This window comes from Zonotrichia albicollis, chromosome 1, assembly GCF_047830755.1.
Source record: "Zonotrichia albicollis isolate bZonAlb1 chromosome 1, bZonAlb1.hap1, whole genome shotgun sequence".
Lineage (NCBI taxonomy): Eukaryota > Metazoa > Chordata > Aves > Passeriformes > Passerellidae > Zonotrichia > Zonotrichia albicollis.
The window spans coordinates 89661256-89681447 of record NC_133819.1 but is presented as its reverse complement, the minus strand read 5'-3'; the positions used below and the strand labels follow the sequence as shown (position 1 = coordinate 89681447).

At 41.4% G+C, this 20192-nt stretch overlaps 1 protein-coding gene across 29 annotated transcripts in view; it reads right to left on the bottom strand.

Moving 5' to 3' along the window:
- LOC102071518 (poly(rC)-binding protein 3) overlaps window positions 1-8706 on the bottom strand; it is a 502832-nt gene extending 494126 nt beyond the window's left edge. For 8 of the 29 annotated variants that reach the window (XM_014264256.3, XM_014264252.3, XM_014264258.3 and 5 more), the window contains exon 1: window positions 7585-8099. The gene's annotated coding sequence lies outside the window, so the exon portion shown is untranslated. Of the gene's footprint in view, window positions 1-7584 lie in introns of all 29 variants that reach the window. The other 21 variants (XR_012581510.1, XR_012581511.1, XR_012581516.1 and 18 more) reach the window with 8 other exon arrangements.
- Window positions 8707-20192: the final 11486 nt, after the last annotated feature.

The window sequence follows — 20192 nt, the reverse complement described above, 5'->3', positions numbered from 1 at the left end:
AACACAGGCACCTATCCCCACTCAAAATGTAGCTTTAAAACTAAACTGGTGGCTAGGAACAGTCACATTTACAATTCTTTTCTAGTCTCTACCCCACCTCACCACTGAAAACTAACTGTAAAAAGAGAAGGAAAATAAATTACCTTCTCCTGGTCTTTTATTTTACTATTGTTGCTGCTTAATATTTTGTCTGTGCACGACAAAACTCAAGGGTGGGGTTGCTGAGATGACTTATCAGTTGATGTGACACAGAAACATAGAATGGTTTGGGTTAGAAGGGATCTTTAAGATCATCTAGTTCTAATCCCTGTGTCATGAGCAGGGATGCTCAAAGATCCATCCAACCAGGCTTCGAACACTTCCAAGGGTGGGACATCCACAACTTCTATGCATAGCCTGTTCAGTACCTCACCAGTGTCTCATCTCTGACATGGAAAGATTAACCGATGAAGCATCCACCTGCCTCTAGAATTCATAAAATGTTTTTCTATTAGGTGAAAATCCAAATACAGACAAAATAATTTCTTGCATGTAGATGGACAACTAGAAACAAAAAGCTAAAAGACTGTATTTTTTATCATACAGAATTAATATACTTAAAAGATTTCTACACTTAACATGTGCTTTATTTAGACCTCAGATTTTAGAAAGAACTCTCAATTTATTTCATCCTGTGATGGAATCAAGCAGTGTCGTGTTGCAGAAATCAAATGAAAGTGCCAAGGAATTTTAGTTTAGTTATGCAGACTGCCTGAAACACGAGCCATCTCATACAAGATAAGATTCTCTGAAGTAATAATAATAGATACTTCACACCTTCCCTGTAGTCAGTGTTCTACCAGCCTGTTTGGAGTCTCTCACTTAGGCAAGAAATCTTACTGAAGTTAAGAAATTATTTAACAGGAATAGGAATTGCTGAATTTAGCCATAGCTCTGCTATCCTGTTTTACAGGTAGGAACAGCATTGCACAAACCCCACGTTCAGTGCCACTTTAGGAGATGTTTCTAAGACCTGCAATGAGAACTCCTGGGACCCTGGCCATGCCTCTGTAATGGTTAAGTGAAAGATAACTTTCAACTTCCATACTTTTACAGCCTCAGTTGTTCCCCATTCAATACTATAAAGGCAAAATGTATAAACCTTTTGAAAAGGCACACAAATGAAACAAAACATACTTCTCCATTGATATCACAACAGGAGAAGGAACCGTTCACATCCTTATTTAAACACAAGTATTTACATTTGCTAAGTTCTATCTTTCCGTTCCTGTTACAGTCTCAGCTGGGTTATACAAATTTGAAACCTGATCTGCTCTGAGCTGTGCCTGGAAGGTGGCCATCACAGGGCTTGGAACCAGACGATCTTTAACATCCTTTTCAATCCCAAGTTATTCTATGGTTCTATGATTCTACAAAATTTCATTAAGTTTCTGCACTGCTGATAAACACTCAGATTTTGTCCGGCAAGGAAGTCCAAAGAAGCTTGGAAGAACATCATGGCCAGATACTTGTCTTCACCTTCAGAAAGACAGGCTTTTTTGTTTATCCTGAAGGGTTTTCTAAGCCTTCCTCAAGATCCTATTTCCTTCCCAGTTCTTGTTCCTTGCCTTTCACCACATTGTCTCTGAATACCGCTGTACTCAAGTTTACTGAGGCAGCCACCATTACCTAAAGATAGTGCTTGAAACTGCTAAGCCTGGCTTGTAGATGTTTTATGAATTCAACAGGTGAAAGAATGGCAACGGTATGACTGGTAAGAGAATCATACAGTCACAGTGCTTTATTCTACTAGAGCTCAAAGAATTCTATCACTTTGATTTGTACATATTTTCAAATTTTGATGGCAGATTAAAAAAATCTTTATGGGAGCTGCAGATGCCTCATTATAAAAGATACTGTTGTGCGCAAAGTGCCAGTATGTTTGAAACAGACTGTGCCACTATATACATGTGCTGGTTTTTACTGGGATAGAATTTTCTTCATAGGAGCCAGTGTGGGGCTGGGGTTTGGGTTTTTCCTGGGAACAGTGGCGGTAAGGCAGGGATACCTTCATTACTGCTGATCAGCGCTGGCACAGTGTTGAGGCCTTTCCTGCCTCTCACCCCACCCCTCCCCGCCAGTGAGGAGGCTGGAAGTTCACAGGAAGCTGGGAGGGGACACAGCAGGGAGAGCTGACCTCAACTGATCCAAGAGATATTCCTTAGCCTACGGCACCATGTGCAGCATATAGAGCTGGGTGGAGGGATGTTCAGAATGATGATGCTTCTCTTCCCAAGTCACTGTTAGAGCAGACAGAGCCAGGTTTTCCTGGGGATGACTGAATACCTGCCACATCAGAGGAAGTGATGAAAGAATTCCTCATTTTGTTTTTCTTGTGTGTATGGCTTTTGCTTTATCTGTTAAACTGTCTTTGGCTCAACCCATGAGTTTTTACTTTTACTCTTTGGATTCTCTGTCCCATCCTGCTGGTGGGGCAGCGGGAAAGTGGCTGTGTGGGGCTTAGTTGCCATCTGGGGTTAAACCACAACATGTCACTTAATTAATGAAATTTAATATTAACTGTTATTAAATAAGAGGACTAATTTCTCATCAGACTTTTAAGGTTGGCCCTAAAACCTTGCTATAAAACTAACCACTTTTTAAAATGCACACAAAAGAGCTTGTCAAAAATTATTAATAGTAAATCCTTCTGCAACTATTTTTAAGTAAACCAAGAGCCAAATTGTAATCAAGAAATGTATAGTCCTGAGCCATCCACACCTTAAAAGGCCAAATGAATGAACTAATTAAGTATTTTTTCTGTCATTTACAGAAGACAAGCATTTTGCCCCTTTGGATTAAGTGTTCACAGCATCTAAATATATCTAATGCATAGATGACAAAGTCAGATGTTGCAAGATCCATAATCAAAATTATTGGATTCATACTCTGTTAAAAGCCTTGCAGGCTAGCAGGAATCAATAGTGCATTATGTATACCACCCTATAAACAAAATTTAAGTTTTGTCACTGATACAATGGCAGTGCTGGAACAGGTACCCATCTACCAGCATGGAGCTGCAGCAGTGGATGGAGCAGGAGGAGCTGCCTCACCCCACTTTAACCTGTAATCACTTGGGCTGCTCCTAGCAGATTCTTTGGGACATGAATGATCACTGGGACTTACAGTAAAACTCATTCCGAAAAATGCATTCCCTTTGAATTGAACACCTTTAAAAACGTGTCTCTGCTCACGAGACATGAAATATCATATTTATATCAAGCAAATTCTGAGCATTTTAGCTCCAGTTCCACAGCTCTTCTTGAATTTGGTTGGAATTGGTGGAACAGTTACACTGTGTTGTCTAAAGTTAACAATAACATTTTTTCCCCATTCCTACAAACACTTTCTGCACACAAAACAACCTCCAGCCTATGCCAGCAAGTAGGGTAGAATAGCTGGATGCAAATCCAGGGAAAACTGGAGTAAATAAAAACAGACCACAAAGAAACACCGTAGCTGGAGACCCCTCTCCCGAATTACTTTTCACTTGACCTCCTACAAACCATTGTCATCAGGAAGCTGTGTTAGCATTGCCAGACTGTAATCTTCCCTAACTAATAACAGGAAAACCAAGCAGACTGACGAACACAAGCCATAAGACAAAGGAGTATATCACTGTTAAGGGTGAGGGAGCACTTTGCTCTCTTAGCCCTGAACAACTCATCCACTGCAGCATCAGATCATTAGCCCTCCTGCTTTGCAGAGAGCCACCCTCCTCCTGTCCCTGCCATGCCTGAGCACTTGTTACCTCTGACACTCATCCACATGCACCAAGAATGGGAAGGGAACTGCGAGTAGATCTGTTCAGCATCTGGTTCTTCAGAGTAACACATTTCTCAGGAGGAAAATACTAATTTTCTTCTATGCATAAGCAGGTACAACAGAAGAAAAAATACCTATTTTATTATAAAGACCATATTTCCAGCAGACAAAATGCAAATAAATAGTCGTCTTTGCTTAAGGTAACATCATTCATCTAAATGTGTTAAAATTACAAATATGCACTCGGATGGAAACGCATACATATATCGTACCACTTTAAACTAGTAAACAAAAAGGTATCTAAAGAGAAAAATGGATTTTCAGATGCTACTGATTTTTAATGTATACTGTAATTGCATTCTGCATGGATACAGATAAAACCACTGCACCCCAGCCCCAAAATTACCAGGCAGTCCTGTAACAGTTCTCGTTCACTTTGTTAAAACTCTAAGAAAGTCTGTCATCAATACGGTTTCCTCGATAACTACACCCAAATGAAACAGCAACTTTGCCCTGCAACAAAATGTCACTGAACCTGATGGGTAGTTGCAATTTAGGACAAGACAAAATACACATGTTCTTCTTTTGTGGAACCACCACATCCACAGAATAAAAACTGTTTTGACTAGGCATTTTAGACTCACATTGCAGAATAACAAGGTGCAATAATACAAGAAAATAATTTCAGTTGGTGAGCAGTAGAGAGAAATCCCACCTTACTTTCACAGCAATAAGGTCCACAAACTTGGAGTGACTTATGAACACTCCATTATTTTGTTTATAGGAGTTCACAGCTTTAAAAGACTTGTTTCAAAAACAAAACAAACAAACAAAAAAGGCTTTAGAAGTGAATAAATCCAAGGTTTGATGCCATATCCAAATCTCAAAATATAAGTTAGAGATGTTTAATCTAGGTCAGTACATGACAGAATAAGCTAAGTGTTGGTGTGTTGTCACTCATGCCAGTGGGAACAACCCCCAGATCAAACTCAACATCAACCTTACTTCAACACTGTCATGCCCAGCTGAAAGCACTCCTGTCTTTCAGTTGTCAGAAAAAAACCCCAAACACATGACTTGCTCTTTTTGTGTACAAACATTCTTTTTTTTTTTTTCACCAACAGCTAAGCAACCAACTAAAGATTGCTAGTGTATAGATTTTGAAGTGAGCACTGCTTTTCCTGAAGCAGTTAAAGGACATTGGGAGAATTCTCTTTAAAAGCTCCTGAGAAAAACAATATTAAGAATTTTCCATTTCCTGATATATTTTAGTGTTGTTGTGGTAAAAGATAGTGTCTACCTGTAAACACACAACATGCACCTAAAGTAAAATCTAAACAAAACGAGATCTGCTGTCAATAGCATCCTTTGGAAATATCCCAAATCCTGATACGTGAGATAAAAAACCATGAAGAGTGCTGATCACAGGTAACTCCAGGTGACTTCAGTAGGAGTAGTGGATATTTCAGTGGATTAAAACGAGGTGGCAAGATTTTTATCTACAGAACAAGAACTGTTCTGTGCTACATGTGAACAGCAAACTCTATCAAACCAGAAAAATTGTATCACATTGCAGTGCTTACCAAGAAAATATGTTTAGCCAGCAGTCAGGGTTCAGCAGAACCGCAGATGACAAGCTAACATGCATCACCCATATTTATTTATCTAAACTGCCAGTGCACTGTGCTCGTTTTCCATCCCTTTTTCTTACCCTGCATCCCTTCAAGAATGATGTACACAGCACATCAAGTGTCTCTCCCCTCACAGATATCAAGCATCAGGAATGTCACATCTCACTCAAAGCATGCTTCCCACTTTCACAATCAGCCAGCCACAGCAGAAAAAAAAATTCCAAGGCAAACTTGTGTAAAATATTTTAATTTTGGCTAACAAGAAATGATGAAATGTCCCTTGATAACACAAGACTATTTCCATGACTGCTCATTTTTACTGAGTGCTATCTATGCAGCATGTGGAAAGACAGGATATTTTGGAATTGCATTAACTAGACAGGAAACATTAATGTTCCTGTACCCATTAAGGCCTCCAAACACAGATCACAACAACCATTTTAGCTCATTTGTAAACTTTTAGATACAAAAATGATTCAACCTGTTAGAAAACCATGTATACCAACTGCTCTTTCACTTTGTATTTGTATTTTATAAGTAAATTCAGGTCTCACAGCCAGACAAGTGTTAATACTTTTGAGCTAATATCTGAAACTGTGTACCATTGTGAAGCCAGTTTTCCTTACAAGTTCTTAAGCAAAATCGCCGCTTGCTTTGAAACAAACAAGAGAGATGTGAAAAATCCATGAAAAAGAGCTAGAGGCTGTTATTTTGCTTCATATTAAGTGACACTTGGCAAATGGCACCCTGCAAGTTATGCCTTAACACCTTGTTAAAATGCAACTAAAATCTATATTACCCCGCTTCACACTCATAGGTAAAATACATAATTGAAGGCACATGAAAAGACTTGGGGGAAATCCATGAAACGTATAAATCACTTGATTGCCTCTGAATAATAAATCGTTCCCCAAAAATTTATAATAGACTGTTTTACCGTAAAAGCACATTTCTGCACTCAATAGGCACAGTTTTCTGAAGAATGAAAAACAATCTAAAACAACTTCGGAATTGGGAAGTAAGCCGGACTCCGATGCTTCTGCTGGCTGACCAAACTGATAATGTTTCATGTCTCTTTTTCTCACTGAACACTAATGTGTAACAGCAAACAATCCATTTGCTCTGGATCACAACTCTTATTTTCCCCACTCATCCCTGGAATAACACTGTCTCGGGCTGCTGGAGGAACAGAAATGCTATCCCTCCTCATTAGCTGTAAAGTTTTCCTTTCCTGCCCTCCTCTACTGAGAAGCCAGGAGAGGAATGGGAACCATCACCTTGAAGGTGCCAGCAATGATCTATGGAAAGATGTTCTGGAGCACAAGGGACTGAACTCTGTGAAGAGCTCTGTAGCTTTCCTGCATCCCTGACCAGCTTCTCCCTGAGCAGCCCCTGCTGTGCTCCTTGCTCCATGTACAGGGACTGTTTGGTGGCTTTTACACTCATCACCCCAGGAACACAAAATACAAATGCACTTTGCACACTCACCCACACGCTCACTCGCTCTCAAGACACACGTGCACACACACACAGAGCTCCCTTGGCACTACATGCAATTCATTCCAAGTCCCCTGTGTATTGCTTCAAAACAGAAACCAAGCACACACACAGAAAGAAAAACAAACAAACAAAAAAAAAAACCAAAAAAAACCCAACAAACCAAAAAAACCCACCCACCACCAAATCCCAACCAAACATCCCACCAAAATAAAATAAAATAAAATAAAAAAATAAACGACACAGCAAGGAGGAGGGAATGAGGAAGGGAGTGGGGGGTAGGACGAAAGGAAAAGGAGAAGCTTGTTGGTTTTTTTTTCCTGCTGTTGCTGTGGCTCCCAAGCATGCAGAGCTAAGGAAGAGTAGTTCCCCACTTTCATCAGCCAGCTACATCCTTGGGATAAAAGGGAGCAGTCCAGAATGATGCTGAGGCTGCAGAAGGCAAAATAAGGCTTTGCCTGACTCCCCGTGAAATTCTCTCCTCCACATCCCCTCCTCCCTAAAACCTGCCCTAAATGGGGAAAAAAGCAAAACATACAACAAAAAAAGGAAAAAAAAAACCGAAACCAAAATACCAAAAAAACAACCAAAACCAAAAAGAAAAAACAAAACCAACACACAAGGAAAAAAGTGATGAAAAGACACAACTCACCTTAACAAGGGGTGTTGGATGGGGTCAGAGAGGAGGAAGGGTATAAAAAGATCTATTTTTAGCAGAGGTTGTGATAGTATTGAAACACACAGACACAGGGTTTGGAAGCAGGGAGAAGAGTATAAAAAAATGAGGGGAAGAGAAATTATCAAGAACGTGTAAGTCAGTCTGGCAGGAGAGAGGAGAATCCCCAAGAAAAAAAAAAATTAAAAGAAAAAATAAATTTAAAAACACCCCAAAAAACAACCACCAAAAGCCGAGAGGAGAAGGAGGGAGAGCGTGGCGGTGCCGGGGTTGTGTTTTGTTTCTCTTCGCTGGGGGCGGGCGGAGGCGGCGGGGCGGGGGTGTGGGGGGTGCTCTGTTCGCGCTTTCGCCGAGGGCCCCTCGCTGCCTCCCCGCGGGGCTCCCGGCGGCTCCGGCCGGCCGCGCTCGCTGCTCGACCGGCTCCGGCGGCTGCGGCGGGCGCGGCGCTCCCGCGGCTCGCTGGGGCTCTGCAGCCGCGTTCACGCCGCCGCCGCCGCTCCTCGGCCACCCCCGCGCCCGCGCTCCCGCCGCCGCCGCCCGCGGGCGCCCCCCGCCGCCAGCGCTGAGGGCCGGGGCGCTGAGGGCCGCGCCGGGCGGGCGGGACGGCGGCGGGGCGGGGGCTGTGCCTCCCCGCGGCCGTGCCGAGCCGAGCCGAGCCGAGCCGAGCGGCTGCGCGGGGAGCTGTGCCCGTGCGGGGCCGGGGGAACCGCGTTGCCCGCCCGCGGGGTCCGTGCGGGACCCGGGCTCGCCCTCCTGGCCGCGGTGCCCCCCTCCCGCGGCACCCGGCGGGGAAGGGGAGCTCAGGGATGGGGAGCGAAAGTTGGGCATGCTATGCTGAAGGGCAGCCGGCGTTTTGACAGCTGAATGCCGCTTATCTATCAGCGATCGCTCGGTGTCGTTGGGGAGAGCATCAGTAAGAAGCCGGGAGCTGAGGACTGCGCTTATTCGTATCAAAAGTAGTAAAACCGCGTTCAGCCGTGCCTTTAACGCGGAAGCGTGGCTCACAGAGAGCGGCGCCAGCAGATGATTTTCCTTCCTGGTCCAAATGGAAGCCACTCGCAGCATTCTGCTGATGAGGACCATCGGCGGGTCACATTTATCTCAAACAGCTGACAGAATCCAGAAAACATGTACATGTCACTGAAGGAAGATTTTTACCGGACTTGACGTCCTCAGGAGTACTTTGCAACTAAAAATAAATCCTGTTAAAGTTGTTTTTAAGCAGATAAATATTAAAAAAAAAAAAAAAAAAACAAACTTCGGACACCTTTTTACATTTTCATTCCTTAGACTGAATGAAATAGAAAAGAACAAAATAAAAAAAAAAGGAGAACTTCAGTGCAGATAAGTGAACGAGCTTTTAAAAGTACTTTATTCCAATCTACAGCGCTATTAGCAACTGCAAGTAAATATGTCTGTTTATGACTTGTGATTTTGAATTGGCATTGTCCCATAAATTATGAGAGCAAATGCAGACCAAGCTGTTGGATCCACAACCTGCAACTGATATACAAGCTGTGCTTCAGCACCACTGCTGCACTGAGATAAGCATATGTAGTAAATAGTAGAAGGATATGCTCCAATATGCAAACTCTGTAAGTGTACATACTCACTCCATAAGCACATATAGTAAATAGATGTAGTAAATAGTAAAAGGGTATGTTCCAGGATGTAAACTGATGCTAAGAAAGATGCTTACTCACACTAGTGTTGGCTGTTGATAGCTGGCAGTAGATAAAGGTATCTAGAATGAGTGTTGTGGAGGTACCAGGGTATGAAGTGGTTGCTCCTAAACCCTGTCCTGGGTACCCACTGAGAGGATGCTGTGTGAGCCAGCTGCCAGTGGGGGGTCTGCAGGCAGCCTTGATGAGCAGGTCATGGTGGCCAAATGGTGGGGAACCAAACCATCATCAAGGGATGTGTAGTGCCTAATTTTATTTGCTGTTCAGCGTGGCTCTGGCCTCACAGGTGCCTTTGGAGCACTCCCACAGGAGCTCTCAGGGATCCAGTAGTTACCTCCCTGTCCTGGCTTACCACTCACTATCAGCTGAAATAGAGGAGGAGGTAAAATATTTTGAACCCAAGTCTTGGTTAGAACCAGAACATCCTTGCTAAATTAAATTAAAAAAAATACATCCTCAGAATGAATCAAAAAATTGATTATTCTGTATTTTAACTCTATTTTCCCCTTCCAGATTAAAGGCGCTTGCTCTGGATTTACAGGAAGGAGGAACGGAAGAATAATGAACTTTCCAAACATCTCGTATGAAATAGAAATAAAATAAGAGCTTGTAGTTACTTAAGTGAGCTTCTCAGAGGAATCAGAGGAAGAAGATCCTCTTCTGTCTTGTTGTGGACTCAATTTCTTCCCATTTCTTCTCTGGTTTCTTCTTGCGCCAAATTGTTCAGGAGTATAAAGGGAGACCATGTCTCCCTTTTTTAAAAAAACAAATATATACAGGATTATTCCTAGCCACACTAAAGGGAGTAGACATTGGAAATAAACTTTGTTATACTTTGGGTCTTGATTTCCGCCATAACTAAGTTGGGAAAGCATTTTATACGTTAAAGTGAGGGTAATGTTTCATACATTTTGCTAGTAAATATTTTCTTTAATTTCAGTTCTTTTTCAAGAAACTGCATCTCAGTTAGCATGTATTTACATGAACTCTCATAGGTTTTTAATATTTATGAATCATCTTGCACTGTTACAAAAGCATCAGTTTACTGGAAACCACAGGTCCATTCAGTATGCAGTGTGAGGCTCTGACCATTACCAGCTCCCTTAGCTGCCCTATGCCCAGCAATATCAGGGTAGTACTTACTGTCAATTATAGCTCTGTGTCCCTATTGACTTTCCCAAATTTGCACAGAGCTATTATTTTTTATTCCAACTAAAAACAAAACCAAAAACCTAACAAAACCAAAACCCCCTTTTGATGAATGGCTTTATAGTTGAATGATGAAAAGCACACACACTGGTGATGTTCAAGATCACCCAAAAACAAAATGTTCAAATGCCAGCATATCTTTGTAAAATGTACGTTTCAGTTTCCATGTCACAGGATCTGCATATTTAATGTCTGATTTGCAAGCATAACTTGGCACTCAAGCCTTTTGCATGCTGGGAAACAGTTTTACAGCTTAAACATACATTTAAGTGGATGGAAATGATGACAAAGGTTAAAATCGGGGATTTTTTTATTATCTATAGAGCTTCTGTAGAAATTCTTGTTTTCCAGAAGACAATATGTCTGCATTAGAGATAATTGTCTAAATTGCTCAAATAACCCAGAGGTAGTCAGAAAGGTTATTGAGAGAACAAGACAGAACATCTAAACTGACACAAACAAAATCCTTCCTCACAGGTCATTACATTGCATCAGGGTGTCACTGTTGCTGCAAACAGTTGCTGCCAGGCAGCTTTCCTCTGGTTTTCATTCATGCTGTCCAGAGGAAGACAGACTTTCTGTTTTGTTCATTATGAAACACACAAATCTTGTATGCTGACAGAGCAGCAAAGCAGAGAGAAAAAAACTTCAGTTTGGGTACTGTATTTGATGTCCTTGTACTGCCGAGAGGTATGAACCAGGTCACCATGACCCCTTGTGAGTCTCTAGTACCCATTGGCAGAAATTTGATCTTCTGCAGGGTAGACCCAGCCACAAAGCACCTTGGTTGCATTCAACCTGTTGTAGCTGCCTGCAAATCTCCACTGCTGTCAGTACTGCAGCCAACATAAGGTGAACCTTTGGTGCAGCATCACCTTGACTACTGTGTGTGATTCTGGGCTCCAGCTTTTAAGAAGGATGCAAAGGTCCTGGAATGCATCCTGAGGAGGGCAACAAAGCTGGTGAAGGAGCTGGAACACCTGTCCTGTGAGGAGCAATTGAGGATTTCAGATTTGTTTAGTTTGGAGAAAAGAAGGCTGAGGGGAAGCCTCATTGGTCTCTACAGATTCCTCAGGAAGGGACTTGGGAGGGAAGCTTCCTTAGGAGGGAGGTGCTCAGCTCTTCTCCTGGGTACCCAGTGATAGGAGACATGGGAATGGTTCAAAACTGTGTCAAGAGAGGTTTAGACTGGAAAATAGGAATAATTTTTTTTTACTGAGAGCATGGTCAAACAATGGAACAGGCTTCCAGTAGGGGTGGGCAATGCTCCAAGCCTGTCAGTGTTTAAGAGGTATTTTGACAATGTTCTTAATAACATGCTTTAACTTTTGGTCATCCCTCAGCTGGTCAGGCAATTGGACCACATGGTCATTGTAAGTCCATTCAAAATTAAATCCTCTTCTCTTCTCTTCTCTTCTCTTCTCTTCTCTTCTCTTCTCTTCTCTTCTCTTCTCTTCTCTTCTCAACAAAAAAATTCTTTCTAAATCATTAAGGATCAATTGAATGGTGCGTGTTAGGGATATGTCTGAAAGAGGCATGATGCCAGTCTTTCTGTCCTTTCTGTTGGTATGTGCAGATGCTTGTTTTATCAGTGTAAGTTAGAAAGGGAGTTTCAGGCCAATAAGTAGATTTTTAAAATAATATTATTGCACATAAATGGAAATATATATATATTTATTGTTTCAGTCAGCTTGGGATTCTCTGACTGTCCCTGATGTCTAGGCTTTTGTCTGCTTCACCTGAGTATGGTAAGGTCTGCCAATCATGCCCAGGTGTGATAACCACTTGACAGATTATGGACATTCTTGGGAACTTTTCACAGAGCATGTCAAAACCTTCATTTAATGTACACTCTCAAATTTAGCATAGAGGTGCAAGTGGTAGTACTTGAAATGATTAGGAAGTCCCCAGAGATCACAGATTGCCAATTACTTTAGACTATGCCCTTTAAGAAATCACCTTCCCATTACCTGTTATTGTGTGAGGGGTGTAGCCTTGTGACTTTACTTTCTCTTGTACAACACAATAGAAGCATGAGTTCCTTGGGTTTTACTAGTAAGATTTACTGCATTTATGAAAGAAGGTATTTCACAAGCAAGCGATGTTAGAATTCTGAAAATGAGACCAGGGAATAAAAGCTAAAATAGGCTCTTGAATTTAAAAAAAAATAAAATAGGAAACAACATTGAAATGGAACTAGTCTAGTCTAGTCTTCAGACTAGATCACCAACCTGAATAGTCTTACAACAGCTTATTGATTGTTTTGTTAAAATTTTTATGCACTTTGCCAATTATAATCAACTATAATCTTTTAAAATGCTATTATTCTAGCCTACGTGTCCTTAAAATTATAAACATTCCTAATTCTGTGTAGTGTTGAGTGAGTTGTTTGCTAGTTGATTGCAGTTTGATTCAAGTGACAGCAATTTTAAATATCTAACTACATATTAATAGAAATATGACATGCACTGTCATATTTTTGCTCTAAAATTATTAGCATTGTGATAGATCTGGATGCAATTTTACATAATTTGAATTAACATAAACCAGGCTAATAATGTGCACTTATGAGCAAATCTTTTGTTCCAGACTGAGGCAGAGCAGTTGAGCTGGAACTTGAGCAGACAAATGATGGAGTTATGGAGAGAAATCCCTTCTCCTTCAGCAGAGAAGGAGCTGTTATCTTAAGTTCCTTATTAAAATAAAAGCTTCTACCCTCTATCAGAGAAAATGCCTGTTGCGATCTCTAGTCCAGAGTCACAGCTGTATTTGAGTGTCTGCTTCCTGTCAAAACTGCTTAAACTACTAAGGATTACTTGTGATACTTAAGCTTGTATGGGGGTTTGTGGAGGGTTGTCATACCTAAACTTTCAATATTCATTTAAACTGCCGTCCCATCAGTCCTTTCTAGGACAAATTGGTAAATACGTGTCTTCAGATGATGGTGATGAGCACTTCCAGCCCCTATACTTCCACCAATTAATTGCTTTTTGTTATTGAGTCTATTTCCTGCATCCTTGCGAGGATGTCACACAGACCAGGACTATTGGACTTTTGTGAAAGTTGCACTACTCCCAAGCACTTTTTGTGTTTCAGCAGGTATGTCACACACTCAGCAGCAGCAATGCAAGGGGATTTGTCTCTTACCACCACACATACTTCTTACAGAAAACAATCAGCAAGTTCTCAAAATTACATTCCATTTCAATTATTTATTAAATGACGATCGCATTTTAGAAAGTGAGTAATAGAATCAAGAATGGCTTGGTTTAGGAGGGACCTTAAAGGTCTTCCAGTTCCAACCCTCCTGTCATGAGCGGGGACAACTTTCACTAGACCAGGTAGCTCAGAGCCCCATCCAGCCTGGCCTTGCTAGCACCCTGTCCATCTAACATTTGCATGCCATCCCAGAGCTTGCCAGGGACAAGCCTAGTGCAGTTCCCCTCTCCCATCACATCTAGTTTAAAGCTCTGCCAATGGGCCCCACTGGCTGTGGAGCAGACTCTGCTCCCTCACTGAGAAGGGGAGTTCTGCCTGATGCCAGCATGCCCAGTGCTGCGTAGGCTATCCCATTGTCAAAGCCCACAACATTTTGGTGGTGACAGCAGCTGAAGAGCCATGTGTTAACAGACTCGGTCCACCCATTGCTTTCAATGTCTCTGCCTTCAACTGGAAGTATAGAGGAAAAAAAAAACCATGTGTCCTAGATTCCCTTAGCAACAGTCCCAAGCCCTGAAATCCTTTTTGATCATTCTTGGATTATGTGTTGCTCCTTCATCATCCTCTATGTGGCAGAGCAGTAATGGGTAGTAGTCTGAGGGCTGCACTGGGCTAGGAAGCTTCCTGGTGATGTCCTTAACCCCAGTCCTAGGGAGGCAGCAGAGCTCCCTGTGGGTTTGGTCTGGTCAGCATATTCCCTCCATTCCCCTTTGGATGGAATCACCTACAACTATTTCAACCCACCTTTTCCTACTCTTGGAAGTGGTTGTAATGAGGTGGGTTAACCTTTCTGATTGTGGTGACCCCTCTGGTGTAACTGGACCTTCATCTTCTTCCTCCTTTGGCTGGCCTTTCATGCACAGAGCCTCATGCATTTTGTGTCGAGGCACCTGGGGAGTGAAGTGGGTGAAGAAGGATTTCACTTGCCGCCCAGAGTGAACATGGACTACCCTCCATGTACACCTTTCTTTACAACTTCTACCTTCTCCTTGCTGGGGGATGAAGAAAGGACCTCTTGATCCTGAATTATTTCTCATGTCTGCTTCTGTCTCAGGGAGGCCAGAGCTTGATTACACCAGTCTATCTCCCTTTTTGATTCTCTAATATTCCTTAACCTTTCTACCTCATACTGTAACTGATACCATGAGCAAGTCATGCACCTGCTCACATTTGACACAGCAGCTAGTCCAGTGAAAGGCTCAGGTACTCCCCACGGCCTGAACCCTGAACAGCTACATGTTTTTCTGGGAGCTGTGCCTGGGTCACTACATGTGTCCTTTTTGGTGAGTGTAAATGTCTTGTCTCCCCTTCAAGTGGACACTGTACCCGAGCTCTCTTGCCAAGGGCAATGGCCTCCACCTAAACTGGCTGCTTGAGCTGCATTGCCCCAGTGTTTTTCCTGCTTCCCTGCCTGTGGGAAGTGCTGCACCATGCCCTGGATAATGCACCATACCCTCTTTACCCATGAGCATGAGAGCATGCTGCTTATTTTGGCGCTTGGCACCGTACACACAAGGCTGACCTCTACAAGCTCTTTCCAATGGATCAGAATGACACTGGCTCTTCCCCCATGCTATTACCTTATTTATTAAACTTTTGTAGGCTATCTGTTCAGACTTATCGGTAATTCTTATCTGACCAAGAAGATTACTGACAGGTTCATTCATTTTAAAAGGAGACTAGAATGGATTTCTCATTTGCTGTCAGTCCATGTTCTTCATTTGTCAGAAAAAAAGTCAAAGCTTTCTCTTCATTTGTCAAATCTGTCTTTCCCATCATATACAATGAGTCAGAGATTACAACTCATCTCAACTACTTATAGCAAATACATTGTGAACAGTAAGAATGAGATTGCTTGACTTTACAGTGCATGTACGTAGCTCATAGCATGTAGCTATGCTACAGGACACCATTGGCAAGATCAAGCCAGGAAAATAGAACAGCAGCATATACAAGAGTCCTGCTCCACTCACAGCCACCCAAGCTTTGTCTTTTGGGTCTCTCTTGTCTCTGATGCTTGTGACAGAAAGACATGACGTCTTCTGCCATTGTGCATGCAAAAAAGCGACAGCAGGATTCTCTTAAGGAGTCAGCTGATTCTTTTGAATTCCAGTGAGCTTCTCATTTTTTTTTGCATCCCAAGCATATTAACACTCAGAATCACAGAATCTATCACAGCATAGTTGGTGATCAAAGAGGTCTCTGGAGATCACCTAGTCCAACCCCTGCAGGTTCACCTAGAACTGGTTACACAGGATCACATCCAGGTTTTGAGTATCTCCAGAAAATGAGACTTTGGGCAGCCTGTTCCAGTGCTCTGTCACCATTATGTTAGTTTTTCTTCATACTCAGATGGAACTTCCTGCATTTCAGGTTGTGTCCACTGCCCCATGTGCCCATTGTCCTGTCACTGGGCATCACTGAAAGAAAGTCTGGCCCCATCCTCTTGACACCTGTCCTTAAGATATTTGTGTGTATTGACAAGATCACTTCTCAGTCATTTCTTCTCCTGATTAAACAGGCCCAGCTCCTCAGCCTTTCCTCCTCATCAGAGAGATTCTCCAGTCCTGTAATCTTTTCCATTGTCCTACTCTGGTTCTCATCTCTCAACATCCAAGTCAGATGAACAAAGCAAGACTAGAATTCATTGTCAGGTTCAGGAGAAAATCCAGATCATCAGACAAGTTTGTGTGAAATAAATCTACAAGTCAGGGGCAAGATCAACTCCAGTGATTTCTGGGCACATCTATCGTGACAGAGGAGATCTGAGATTAAGCTGGAAATTCAGACTGCAAATCTCCCAAAGCATAGCCAAGAAAGGGATTAAGAGCTTAAACAAGCCGATGTGTCCATGGGCAGTGGTGTGAGTCAAGGCCCCCGATAAAGCTGGTTAGTGCCACTAAGGCTTATTAATGCATTCAGAGCCAAGAGATGTTGGTGAAGTGATGGTGAAAGAAACAAGGGAATTATCTCTGCTCCCTTCTTTGTCTGTTTTATGCTGACAGGAGGGGGCACAGAGAAAGAGAGGAGATGCAAACTAGGTGTGTAGAGATGCAAACTAGGTGTGTAGTAATAAGCCAGTTTAGAAATAAGAAAAAGAGGAGGATGGAGGGGATGGGTGATTACAAGCTAGAGAAAAAAGAAACAAAAGCAATCTGTGTGAGAACTGAAAAGTGAAAAGAAAGGATGGAACAAAAGAGTAATGAGGAAAATTGTGGCTCCCATAAGCATAATGCAGTTATAGAACAATAGCACTTCTATGGAAGTAAGGGAAAAAGCTTGAGTGTATGTGTTTATTCTATCTATTTTGTGGCAGCTGGAGCTTTGCCCTTATGACTGTGCCAAAAAGGGACAACATCTTACGAAGTCATTATATTTCATCTCTTTATTCTCTCCTTCAAGTTTCCTTCATTTTTACTGTTACATCTTATTCTGCTCTGATGAAAGTATCTCTACTTGTCATGGGTGTCTGTAGGATTTCCTATGAAGATGTCTGTTTTTTTCCCTTTGTTTCTACTTTTTGTTTTCCAACTTCTGTCTGTAACCTGACCTGTGCCATGAATTTCCTATCACCTAAGTAGCATCAGGTCTATAGCTGACCATGTCTTGCTCTCTTTCCTTAGGTATGTATTTAGTTCACTGTTTACTTTATAAGGAAGGGACTACTTTTATTGTAGGGGGATAGAATATAAGAAAATAAAGATACTGCAGAAAGTAATCTTACCCCTAATGAGTTGCAGCTGGGTTAATGAGCAAAGATTAGGAACAGGCCTGACTTTAACAGGCCACAGCTGTAACCAATTACAGTGCTGTAAAAGAGAAGAGGACTATAAAGGAGTGGGTTGGTTGGTTGAGAAGGGATCTGGAGTCAGTTGGCTGCTTTGTGCGGAAGAAAGAGTCAGTGCTCTGAGGAAATGACCATGAGAAACACCAAGAAGGTATGAAACTTTAGCGATGAGGCGACAACAGTATGGAACCCCTGCAATAAGATGACAACATTCCATTGAATCAGAATTTGAATTTGCAGCAATGTGAGTGTAGATTTATACCAGGAGAGCTTAGATCAGATCATCATTAGTTGTGTCTAGCATTTTTTCAACCCTTGTTAAAAATGCTTCTTTCGCCTTAATGATACTACTTCTAATTTCGTGTATCTTTAGCCCTTCAATTATCAGTTCTTCTGATATTTCTCTGTCAACTCAGATTTTCTTGCTGTCATTTTCCTCTTGCTTCTTAACCATAGATTAAGGCACAGTTCTCATAGTCCTTGTCAACCTTGGACTGATGAGCAATTTCACAAAATGAGAACCAAATGTAATATCACTTTATGCTTGCACATTCAGGAGTATTTTTTCAGATAAATGTAAATTCCTATTACTTTGTTGTGTTAAAGTATTCTACAGCCCTTTAATATTTCACAGTTTTACGTTTTCATGTTTCATGGTTTTAATTCAATTAATGACCAGAATATAGGGGGAAAAAAGTAGAAAACTTATCAAGTCTTTTACAGTTTTGCAATGTATTTTGCATCCTGCTTTCAAAATAACTGAACCACAGCATGAATGCAAATGTTACTTACCAGGACAAGTGAAGTGAAAATACAAAAGAGAATAAGAAATATTTCAGTGAAACATACATATTACTCCATTGTTTTGTAGTTATATTGTGGATGGTAACTTCTGACTGCATTTGGAAAGAGATAGTTAGGTGTGAATTAATCAGAGTCAATTCAACTTTATTAAGTGTAGTTTACCCTTATGCTTATAAATCTGACCTATAATCCAATTTACTCTCACTTTTATATTTAAATTCATGCATGATCTGACAGATTTGATAATCTCAATTACCACAATTAATTTCTCTGTTCAGAAAATAGTACATGAAGCATCAGATTTATTGAACTGATCTAAATTGTTTAAGTCAAGTCTCATGTAAAAGTTGTCAGGAAAAAAACATGCCTTTTTATTTTTTAAACTGGCACGTAGAAGGTGTTTTACTGTTTCTGGTATGTGATAACAGGATCAGACAAGATGTAGTCCTTCAGTATGGAAACAGGGGGCCCATACTCAAGTTACTTTAATTTTAATAAGAGAAAATTATATTTATTACTTGAAATTGTTAAATATTGAGTGTTGAACAGGGAATTTGCCAAATTAATTGAATTAGTGCATGTATTCATTTGTATTATTTGATTATGTCAACTAGGAAGAAGCAGGCTCCTTCTGTGAATAATTTGATTCTTCTGTGTTTTTGCTTCAACCAACAATGAAAATAATTTTTTTCCCATTTGACATATCAAATCCTATCAATATTTCAAGAATCTTTTCATCCCAAGCCCCATTTTACAAGAACCTTTATTCATCAATCTGACCTTCTTCAGGAGTTTTTTTCCTGACACCCAATACCAACTTTTGGGTGACTCCTGAGCACAAACATGCCTCAGGCAGATGCATCAAAACCCCAGTGTCCCTTGAGACAGGGATTGTCCTGGATAATTTAGAAGTGCTTTCAAGAGTCTTGTTTGCACTAATCATCTTCGCTAATCTTTCTTCTGTCCCAGAATTATTTCACCCTGGCCCTGAGCCTGGGGCATCTCCACAGTTCGGGGTGACACCAGCAGCAGGGGTGAATGCTCCCCGTTTGCTTCAGGCTAGATCAGCTGGCTTAGTGTAAACAGTTTAAATACATTTTCTCTTCAGTGAGGTAGACCCTGTGAGCTTTTCCTCCTCCAGATTACTGGTTGTAGCAACCTCTGACAGGGAGGCGTTGCTGCACAGCGAGGTTTAGTGAGGGGCAGATACCTCCTTTTAGGCCAAAGAGGGATCTAAAGTTTAAGTTTGGTAGTAAGCAAGTGAATTCAGGTTGGTGCAGTGCAGTTGTGCAAACTTCTGGATAGCATGGAATGGCTCCTCTCCCCTCACCTTAAATTGTACTAGGGTTACTGAATCTGCCCTGTGGGATTTTGAGGTTGAGATTCGGAGATAATAAGAAGCAGGAAGCTCAACAGTCTCTCAAAGTTACTACAGATAAAGATAAACCATAATCAGCATTTAATATACATTTAATATAAAACTTTGAAAGTGGAATCACCATTCTAGCTTGCCTGTAGTCCTTTCTCAGCAAGTAGTAGGGGTATTCTTTTCTCTTGCTCTGTGTGGGGTAATAAAAAAGAGATGTTAGCTATCTCCTTTCTTTGGGAAAATCAATGGTGGCAAAACATCAAAAGCTTCTGAGAACATGCAACACTCCAGCCTTGAATTGCAGTGTGACAATTTCTTATGTGGAAAAACCCCTTTTGAATTTTCTGAATATATAAATGAAAGCTATTACAGGAAGTGGGGAGAGGGAAGCCATGAGGAAGCAATAGAGACAAACTGATTTGAGAGTTTTCTTAAGACAGTTTTCTGTGAGGTTTCCATGCCTTTCCCATAGGAAATATATTAGTGGTATCAAAGGAGAGAGTAGTATTTGAGG